Genomic DNA, 10533 nt, shown 5'->3' with positions numbered 1-10533 from the left:
TACAGAGGGGCACTCATCATGTATCGTATTGCCCAATGAGGGAAACAACATGTTCGAAGTAAAAGGGTCCATGATACAAATGATCCAAGCCTCGGTGTAATTTAATGGGTTTCAATCTGAAGATCCTAATGGGCATCTTCAAGAATTCATTACCTTGTGCAACACATTCAGGTCGAACAGAGGTGTCTCTGATGATGTGATCAGATTAAAGCTGTTCCCTTTTTCACTAAGGGATAAAGCAAAAACATGGCTGCGGAATTTACAGCCTGGAAGATCACGAGTTGGGAAGAAATGGCATGAGCTTTTCTAATGAAGTATTTTCCGCCTCGACAAGCCATTAAGCTACGAAATGAAGTGTCACGCTTCATACAGGACGAAGATGAGTCGTTGGCAGAAGCATGGGAAAGATACAAGGAGCTGCTCAGAAGGGTGCCAAATCATGGTATCCCCATGTGGATGCAGATGCAAAATTTTTACAATGGCGCGACCAACGTTTACAAAATCCAGATCGAATCTATCGCGAATGGTAACCCGGAAGATCTAGAGCCACAAGCTTTATATGACCTAATAAAGAAAGTGGTCAGCACGAGTTACAACTGGCATTCATCACGAAGTGAAGGAAAAAGGAGAGGAAACGAGGATGTCGTTTCAAAACTAACAAGCCAAGTAGAACAGCTTACCCGGCAGCTGGGAAAGATAAATGTCTCGTCCATTCACAATGAACCGCCATTTAGTGAACCACCATTCAATGAAAGTTGTGGTTTTTGCGGAGGAGCTCATTTCAATATCAACTGTCCTGGAGTTAAGCAAGGAAAAGGCACACGGGCTGAATACGACTACGCAGGGTACAATCAGAGGAATCAGCCCAACCGTTATTCTAACACTTACAACTCAGAAACGAGGAACCATCCAAATTTTGGATGGACAGGCCAACCGGACCAGCAAGGACAGTATCAAGATCAGCCGAGGTATCAACAACAGCAAGGAGGACATTACCAAAGACAACCTCAGCAGCATTATAAGCAACATGTGCCACAAAAGGAAGAAGTCGAACCAGATATGAAAACAATGATGATGCAGTTCATGAAACAGACGCAGGCATCGATCAAGAATCTGGAAACACAAGTCCACCAGATCGCCGCGTCCACATCAAAAGGAAAAGGAATAATGCCTAGCAATACTGAGCCAAATCCTAAAGGCGACGTCATGGCAATCACCTTGAGGTCTGGTAAGAAAACTCAACTAGTTGTTTTATCTAACAAAGATGCTGAGCGTGCAGAAACTTCCAAAGAGGCTGAAGGGGAACTGGAACAAGCTGTCCCTGGTAATGAAGAAACGAGGAAGGAAAACCACGCAAGTAAGCCAAATAAATAGGAGAAAAGGGTTTGTAAACCACCACAGCCGTATGTTCCACCGGTGCCATATCCAACATGGCTGATCAACAAGAAGTTGGAGGAGCAGAATTCTAAAGTGTTGGACACTTTGAGGAAATTGCACATCAACATACCTTTTGTGGAAGCACTGGCACAGATGCCGACATACGCAAAATTCCTCAAAGATATCTTGTCGAACAAGAAGAAACTGGAGAACATTTCCATGATACAACTCAACAGAGACTGTTCGTCCATACTCCAAAACAAGCAGCAACTTCCAAAGAAGTTAAAAGATCCAGGGAGTTTTTCGATTCCTTGTTCAATTGGGAAGCTGACTATTGAAAATGCACTTTGTGACCTAGGAGCTAGCATAAACCTAATGCCATATTCTGTGTATGCACAACTCGGGTTAGGAGAACCACAACCCACTCGTATGTCTATTCAATTAGCTGATCGTTCTGTATGCTATCCTAGGGGAGTAGTAGAAGACGTGTTAGTCCAAGTGGGAAAATTCATTTTGCCCGTTGATTTCATTATAATGGACATTGACGAAGATTTGCATGTCCCTATTATCCTAGGAAGACCATTTCTAGCAACATGAAAAGCATTGATAGATGTAGGAGAGGGAAAGTTATTCTTAAGGATAAATGGTGAGGAAGTGATATTTAAAATGAATGAAGCAATGAGGCGTGCGAATAATAATAATGATGACACTTGCTGTTTCTTAGATGATTTTCAGAGTCTTACTACTTTGCAGGAACAGGACACGTTAGAAACTTTATTAGGGAGTGAGGTGAACATATGCGAAGGAACAGGTTGTTCCATTGAAAGCAAATTTCCAACACCTCCGTTAGATCCTGCCGTTCCAACTCATCAAGAACCACCAGAGGTACCCACTGTGCCTGTGTCTAAGCCAGAATTAAAGCCGTTGCCTGGGCATCTCGAGTATGCTTTCCTGGAACCACCCAGCGGAAGTCATGTCATCATATCATCAAAATTAACTCCTGACCAAAAGGCGCAACTAATGGCGGTCTTGCGAAGAAACAAGGCTGCAATAGCATGGAAAATTGATGACATAAAAGGAATTAGCCCGGCAGTCTGTGTTCATAGAATCTTGATGGAAAAAGACCATCGACCAACTGTTCAGCCGCAACGTAGGCTAAATCCCCATATGAAGGAGGTTGTGAGAAAGGAGGTGATCAAACTTCTCGATGCTGGCATTATCTACCCAATATCTGATAGTGTGTGGACAAGCCCTGTCCACGTTGTGCCAAAGAAAGGCGGAACAACCGTAGTCCTAAATGAAAAGGACGAGCTAGTTCCTACAAGAACAATAACAGGGTGGAGAGTTTGCGTCGACTACAAGAAGCTTAATGAAGCCACAAGGAAGGACCATTTCCCCTTACCCTTCATTGACCAGATGTTAGAACGACTAGCGGGGTATGCATTCTATTGTTTTCTTGATGGGTATTCAGGATACAACCAAATCGCCATTCATTGCGATGACCAAGAGAAAACCACGTTCACATGTCCATATGGGACTTATGCTTACAGAAGGATGCCTTTCGGACTGTGCAACGCTCCTGCCACTTTTCAGAGATGTATGATGTCAATTTTTCATGACATGGTGGAGCGGACTGTGGAAATTTTTATGGATGACTTCTCGGTCTATGGAAGTTCATTCGATAGCTGTCTAATCAACCTTGAAGCGGTGCTCGCGCGGTGCAAGGAGACTAATTTAGTCTTGAACTGGGAAAAGTGCCACTTCATGGTCAATGGAGGAATTTTCCTAGGGCATAAAATTTCTGAGAAAGGGATGGAAGTGGATAAGGCAAAAGTGGAAGTAATCGAGAAGCTGGCTGTGCCTGCAAACATCAAAGATGTGAGAAGTTTTTTGGGGCACGCAGGGTTTTATCGCCGGTTTATAAAAGATTTTTCAAAGATAGTACTCCCATTGTCATCCCTACTCCATAAGGAAGCCGAGTTCTCTTTCAATACAGACTGTTTGAAGGCCTTTGAGCTCTTAAAGACTAAGCTGATCAACTCACCTATACTAGCAGAACCAGATTAGGAGCAACCTTTTGAAATAATGTGCGACGCAAGCGATACTTGTGTGGGAGCTGTTCTTGGACAGAGGATTGAGAAGAGGTTTCGACCTATTTACTATGCCAGCAAAACATTGAACGTTGCTCAACAAAACTATACAACTACCGAGAAGGAACTTCTGGCGGTTGTGTATGCTTTCGACAAGTTCAGGCCCTACTTGGTTTTATCCAGGGTGATTGTTCACACAGATCACGCAGCGTTGCGTTACTTGTTCGCGAAACAAGATGCTAAGCCAAGGTTGATCCGATGGTTGCTATTACTTCAGGAGTTCGATTTGGAAATTAAAGATAAAAAGGGAACGGAGAATGTTGATGCAGATCATTTGTCAAGGATTGATCACAAAGGCAGGGTTGAACAAATAGAAATCGTGGAAAGGTTTCCTGACGAGCATCTGTATGCGGCGCAGTCTGCGCCATGGTTCGCTGATATAGCTAATTACCTTGCAACTTCGCTCAAACCACACAACCTATCCACAAATCAAAAAAGGAAGTTTTTCTCCGAAATCAAATATTATTTTTGGGATGACCCTTACCTTTTCAGGTTGTGCGCGGACCAAATAATTCGAAGATGCATATCGCAAAAAGAGGGACAAGATGTTCTCAGCCACTTTCATAACCGCGAAGCTGGAGGACACCATAGTGCAAGCCGTACCGCGGCAAAGGTTCTCCAATCAGGTTTTTTCTGGCCCACTCTTTTTAAGGATGCTAATGCATTCATTGGAACTTGCAATGAGTGCCAACGAACGGGAAACATTTCAGCTCGAAATGCTATGCCCCTAAACAACATAGTTGTGTGCGAAATTTTTGACATCTGGGGCATAGATTTTATGGGACCATTCCCAACTTCCCAAGGGAATAAATACATCCTAGTGGCTGTGGATTATGTGAGCAAATGGGTCGAAGCAATAGCAAGTCCCACCAATGACGCCCGTATGGTAGTCAAATTTCTGAAAAGACTGTTCGCCAGATTCGGGGTCCCGCGAGCGATCATCAGTGATCAAGGGACCCACTTCTGTAATGCGAAATTTGAAAAATTAATGGGAAAACTTGGAGTCTCACACAGGGTTGCCACACCATACCATCCACAAACCAGTGGACAGGTGGAGATCTCCAATAGAGAAATAAAAAGGATCTTAGAGAAAACCATTGGCAACTCTCGAAAGGATTGGGCAAACAAGCTCAATGATGCTCTATGGGCATATCGTACCGCTTATAAAACACCGATTGGAATGTCTCCTTTTCGATTGTTATACGGGAAATCTTGTCACTTGCCAGTGGAAATGGAACACCGCGCATTTTAGGCGTTAACATTTTTAAATTTTGAGGCACAGGCTGTTGGTGAACAGAGAAGTTTATAGCTGAGCGAAATGGAGGAATTCAGGCTATTCTCATACGAAAATGCAGTGAACTACAAAGCCAGGACCAAGCAGTGGCACGACAAAAAGCTAATGAACAAGGTGTTCCATGAAGGACAAAACGTCCTTCTTTTCAATTCACGATTGAGGCTCTTTCCGGGAAAGCTCAAGTCAAGATGGTCAGGACCATTCATTGTAATCCTTTTAAGGTGAACGGACAAAGATTAAAACCATATTTAGAGAACGATCACACAAGGAAGATCGATACTGTTCATTTCCAGGATCCCCTAGGACAGTAAAAGCAAGAGAACAGAGTGTCCGCTACAAACACCAATTGTAGCACAAGTAACTTTGCATTTTATTGATTTTTATCTTTACCTTTTTTTTATTTTTATTTTTTTTGTTTCTCTTGTGTAAAGTGTGTTGGAAGTTGACTTCATCCTGAGTAATTTCTGCCTAGGCACAATTGTAAAACCTAAAAATCCTTCCAAGGGTGAGGTAGTACAATTGTACCTGTGTTGTAGGGAAAGGGAAAAATCGTAGAAATTTGGGCGGTAGGATTTTGTTATTAAAGCTAGGAAAGTGGAACGTCCACTCCTATGCCAAATAGGCAATCATACCGCCTGTTTTTCTCCTCGATAAGATTGAACGGTTGGGGGGATATAAATGCTAAAATTAAATCTTGACCGTTCATTTACCCTCATTCTTATTCAAAAACACGCGCCTTTCTGCCAATTTGTCCAGGTGGCCGACTTTGATTCGGCCTCAAACTGACAGATTGGCGAGAAGACGCCTCGTTTCCCTACTTAAAGAAGCTTTATCTCAGTTCAGTCCTTCTATCACCATATTTCTTTCTTTTCTTTGAGATTTCTTTTCACAAAGGCAGTTCATGATCTGTGCCCTATACCACTGGAAAACCCTACTTAAACTTGAAAGCGAAATGAGAACCCGAGGCTCAGGCAAAAACGTGAAAATTGAGGGTTCTTCCAAGAAAGAAAAAGCAAAGGCAAAAATGGCAGAACCGAGCACTGTGGCGTTTGTCCCAGATGAGAAGCTGGTCAAGAAACTCTCCCAGTTCAAAGACGCCTCTGTTCAGGCGTACTATGATGAGCTAGCGAAACTTCAGTTCGGACCCATCCGAACAGTTTGCTGAGAAACCCTAAAAAGGCTAAAGCTCGAGGATCGTGTACGCACCCTCATGAAGTCTGGTCATTTTGAATGTTTCTTTGAAATGACGGAACCGGCCTATCGGGAACTAACACTCGAGTTCTTGGCAACCTTTAAGCACAACACGGAGATAACCGAACCTGATGAAGAAGGAAAATTTAGCTTCAGGCTCATGGGTCACTCCCAAAGGCCTTCGCTTAACTTGTTCAACCAGATGCTTGGTGCTGCCGACGATGACGATCTAGAATCCGAGAGCTATAAAGAGGCATTCACCACAACGCCTGATGTTTTCGACCCTGTGTCCTTCTGGGAATCACTTTCAGGCCAGAAACATTATGACGGCAGTTCGTCCAAGGCGTCCGATATCGATGATTATGTTGTTCAGTATTTGCACAAGTTGATCTCTGGTACAATCTTCGCCCGGGAAAACCAAGCCACCATGCCACATGCAGATCTCACCGCGTTGTGGAGTATGGCAGTTGGACCGAGAATGAATTTGGGATTCTGGTTTGGGGAGTACATCAGCGCTTTTTCCAAGAAAAGCTCGTCGGTTATCTGTTGTGGAAGCATTGTCACCAGAATTGCGGAGTCAATCGGGGTTTTTACACCTGAAGACCACTCTCGTCTCACGATTGTGAATCACCCTGACCCCATTGATCTCAAGAGCCTCCAAAAGATGTTATTCGGAAAAATTGTGAATGGAAAATGGGTCTAGATGTCTGATTTTGTTACATCTCGGCAGACTGAGAGCAAGTCGAGAAGCCGAAAGACTTGGCCTTTTATAAGAAATGTGCAAAGATGACCTGCGAGGATGTGATGGATAAATTCAATGCCCTGTTTGCCCAGAATCTGGCAAACCGCGAAATGATATTCGCCATGGAGCAAAAGTACGCATCACAACAGGGCGAGATCGATATGCTCAAGAGCCTTTGCATTGAGGAGCATGCCAAAGAAAGTCCCTCTGGTTTCTCTATGAAAAGTCCGGTAAGACAAGTGCCCGAAACACCTGCCAGTGCCAATGTTAAGGCTAACGCTGCCGCCTCCTCAAAGGAGGAGGGTATTCCTGGCCCTGTGGATAGAGAGGTTAACTCCTCTCTTTCCCATCACGCCTGATCTGACCAAATATTCGCTGTCCTAGCATCTGGTAACCTCTAACACCCTTACTCTTTCATGTTTTGTTCCGCTTATCTTGTACAATATGCTGCCGTGATTATTAACATTGAGGACAATGTTTTGTTTTCTTTTGGGGGTGGGGATTGTGCTGTGTGCATCACAATTTATAATTTATGCGGAAATAACATGATAAATGCTGCAAATCGGTTGGTTTAATTTAGTGATTTGATGTAGAACAAATATCCCTTGAGAATCCTTGTGCATATCCTTGGTAATTATTGTCTGCTTCCATTATTTTCTTTCCGCTTATGTTTGTTCCATCTAGAGAATTGCTTGGTGTTATGTAGGAATCATAGAGCAGACTGTGCATGCTATTTGGTGTTAGGTTGTGTTAATTGCTTGTTCGTATTTCGTGTTCCCTAATTCAGGAAGTTCCAAAATTTTTGAAATCTTTAACTCCTCTGTCAAAATTAGTAATCATGGCCTTACTGCAATTTTCCCCGAAAATAGTGAGAATTTGAGCCTTATAATGCATCCATGGTATGCATTGTTTTTTTGAGTGGGCCAGCACTCACTATCTTTAGGGAGAATTTGCCTTGGTACCCTGATGAAACGGTAATTGGTTCTGAATTTCATAGGAGGAAAAAGGCATTTAGTTATTCCCTCTGCTACACAAAAGGCACCTGTGCTATGCACCCCAATTATTAGGATAACAAAGTCGAGCCATAACCTGCTCTTTCTGAATAACCACAAATAATAGCCCTCTCCCTTCACTTAACTCTAAAATACCTTGAGTTCTATCTTATGCCTCGAATTGCCAATTGTTTAAAATAAAAATCATGTGCTTAAGTTATGCAAATATAAGCAATTGAGAAAAAGGAAAAAATTGAATGAACTAGGGAATACAATGTGGGGAGGAAGGAACCTTTACTAATAATCAGAAGAATACTGGGTTATGGGTGAACAGGTTGTGTAGATAAAGTGTGTGTAAACAGCGATCATATTAGGCTGCGTATGTTAAATAAAGTGCAAAAAGACAGAATTCATACACTGAAATAGCTTTTCACTGTCAAACCAGAGCCCAAGCCTAACATTACAACCTTTATAAAGTCCTATGGACTATGTCAGGAGGAACTTTGACCCATGAACTCGGGATCAATAGGCAAACTCACACCCTAAGGGTGTGGTGTCTGAGTTGAGGATTGAAATCGCATTTGTTTCCTATGGCAAAAAGATGCCATGCGAGAGTGAGTGAATTATTCCATTCCTTAGTGAGGCATGTCTGGCTGTTGATAACTCTTTGTGAAAAAGGAAGTCTAAATTTTAAGATTTGAGGAATTTCTTGAGCAAAAAGGACACAACTTTCAAATCAAGCTTTTACTATTCGATGAAACCTTAACATGCATCTGTTCATCTCCTAATAGTGCCAAGCGTTCTATGTTTCTTTACTCATCGTTCTCAGTCATTAAACTAATTTCATTCCTAACCCTTTTCATCTTCTTACAATTTGTTGCTTGAGGACAAGCAAAGGTTCAATTTGGGGGTATTTGTTAGGCATGAAATTGACTAAGATTAAACAGATAATTTATAAGGGAATTCGGGTATTTTTATATCATTTTGTAAGGAATAAGGGCTAATTAATGTCCTTGTGCAGATAAGCAAAGAAAAATGCTAAACTCGCTGGAAACAGCTTGTTTCGCTAATGCCAACGAGGAGTGGAGCCGTACTTGTGTCCAGCGGTTAAACGCCGGATTATCCAATGACGGACATCGACAGATCGTTGGTGGCAGTGAAAGGAAAGCGACAGGAAGAGCAGGTGAAAGTGTGTGGCGATGGGATTGCCCAAAGTAGCATGATGATTTGAAGTCTCACCCCCTTGAGTGTTCAAAGGTTAATCTAAAAGTTAATCATTTCTTTAGTTTATTAATTGTAGTAAGTAGTTGACTTTGTTTTTAAGAAGGGTACGAAAGTTGTACCATTTTTGGGTAGTCTCGGTCTTTTCCCTTTAAATAGGAAAAGCAGAGAAGGTTTAGGGATCAGATTTCTTTCTTAGCTTTAGTTCTTTTTAACCAGTAGAATAGAAGGAGAAGAGAGCTCTCATGGAGTCTCAAGCTGTAATAAGAATCTTCCTCTGCTCACTGCTCGATATGAGTGAGTAGACATTTTGAACGGGCACGACATGGCCGGCCCGGTGATGTAAGTTTTACAACGTTTTTATGAATATTTAGTATTTTGCCAATGTTGTGATCAATGAGGATTTAACTTTCTTGCGTAAGCATGTATGTATGTGTTAGATGAATGTTAGGACACTGCTTTCATCTTCACCGATATCTCTATTGATCTCCCAACTTCGAAGCTGACAAGTTAGAAGGTTGTGTCGAGGGTTTTTTCATCTAGAAATGCAGTTTTGTTCTTAATGCTAGAAAGAACGTATCTTTAGGACGCTAAAGATGTTAGTAAATCTTAGGAGTTTGAGAACACACGACAGTTGACTCTAACTCACTTAAAAACTGATACTTTGGCTTCTGGCATTATCTTTTATTCATCGAATGTTGTAAGATGTAGCACACCGTGTTCGGTCATGTAAAGCCTGTTCTCTTCCTTTAATCTTTGAAAAGTAACCTTATTTCCTTGATTGAGTATTCTGCCCGAGTTAGTAAACAACCAATATCAAACAAACAACCATAAAGGAAGGCAATTTTATAACACACACTGTTTAGCAACGATTTCCATTATTTATTTGTATCACAATCCCTGTGGAGACGATACTCACTTATCACTTTATTACTTGTATCTAGTGCACTTGCTAGAGTCTGTTTACAGGACAACAGCATGCCCCCATATCAACAGCAGAACCAAGAGCCAATGCAACCTCCTAAGGAATCTGACGAAGTGGTGACTCTCCTGAAAGAGATTTCGGCTAGGCTTGCTAATAACGAAGCCTTCTGCAAGGATCTGAGCAATCAGGTAGCTCAGATCAACAGGGACAGACAGGAAAGGCCACAGGGTTCTCTCCCAAGCACAATGGAGAAGAATCCAAAGATCTTGAGAAAGGATTGAGTGAGGGGGAAAAATCGGATTTTCCCCGGTTTAAATTCAAAAGTTGAACAATCAGTTAAGTTTTTGTTTTTCCTTTTTATGAATTTTGTTAGCTGTTTTCGTCGTCTTTGTCTTTTTCATTTAGATTGTCAATTTTTGAACCCCCGTATATGCGTCTTGTTTTCTCTATAAAAAAAACGCAGAAATTCGCCCCGGGAGGCCCAGCTCGGGTGAGCTGGGGATCCCAGGTCGGGCGAGCTAGGCACTGCCGCCCAGCTCGCCGAGCTGGCCAGCTCGGCCGAGACGGGCAAAGGTTCGGGATTTTTAAATCCTGAATTAAAAAAATAAATAAATAAATAAATAAAATATATATATGTAAGG

Source organism: Euphorbia lathyris, chromosome 2 (genome assembly GCF_963576675.1).
Source record: "Euphorbia lathyris chromosome 2, ddEupLath1.1, whole genome shotgun sequence".
Classification (NCBI taxonomy): Eukaryota; Viridiplantae; Streptophyta; class Magnoliopsida; order Malpighiales; family Euphorbiaceae; genus Euphorbia; species Euphorbia lathyris.
Note: the sequence above shows the minus strand (reverse complement) of the source record.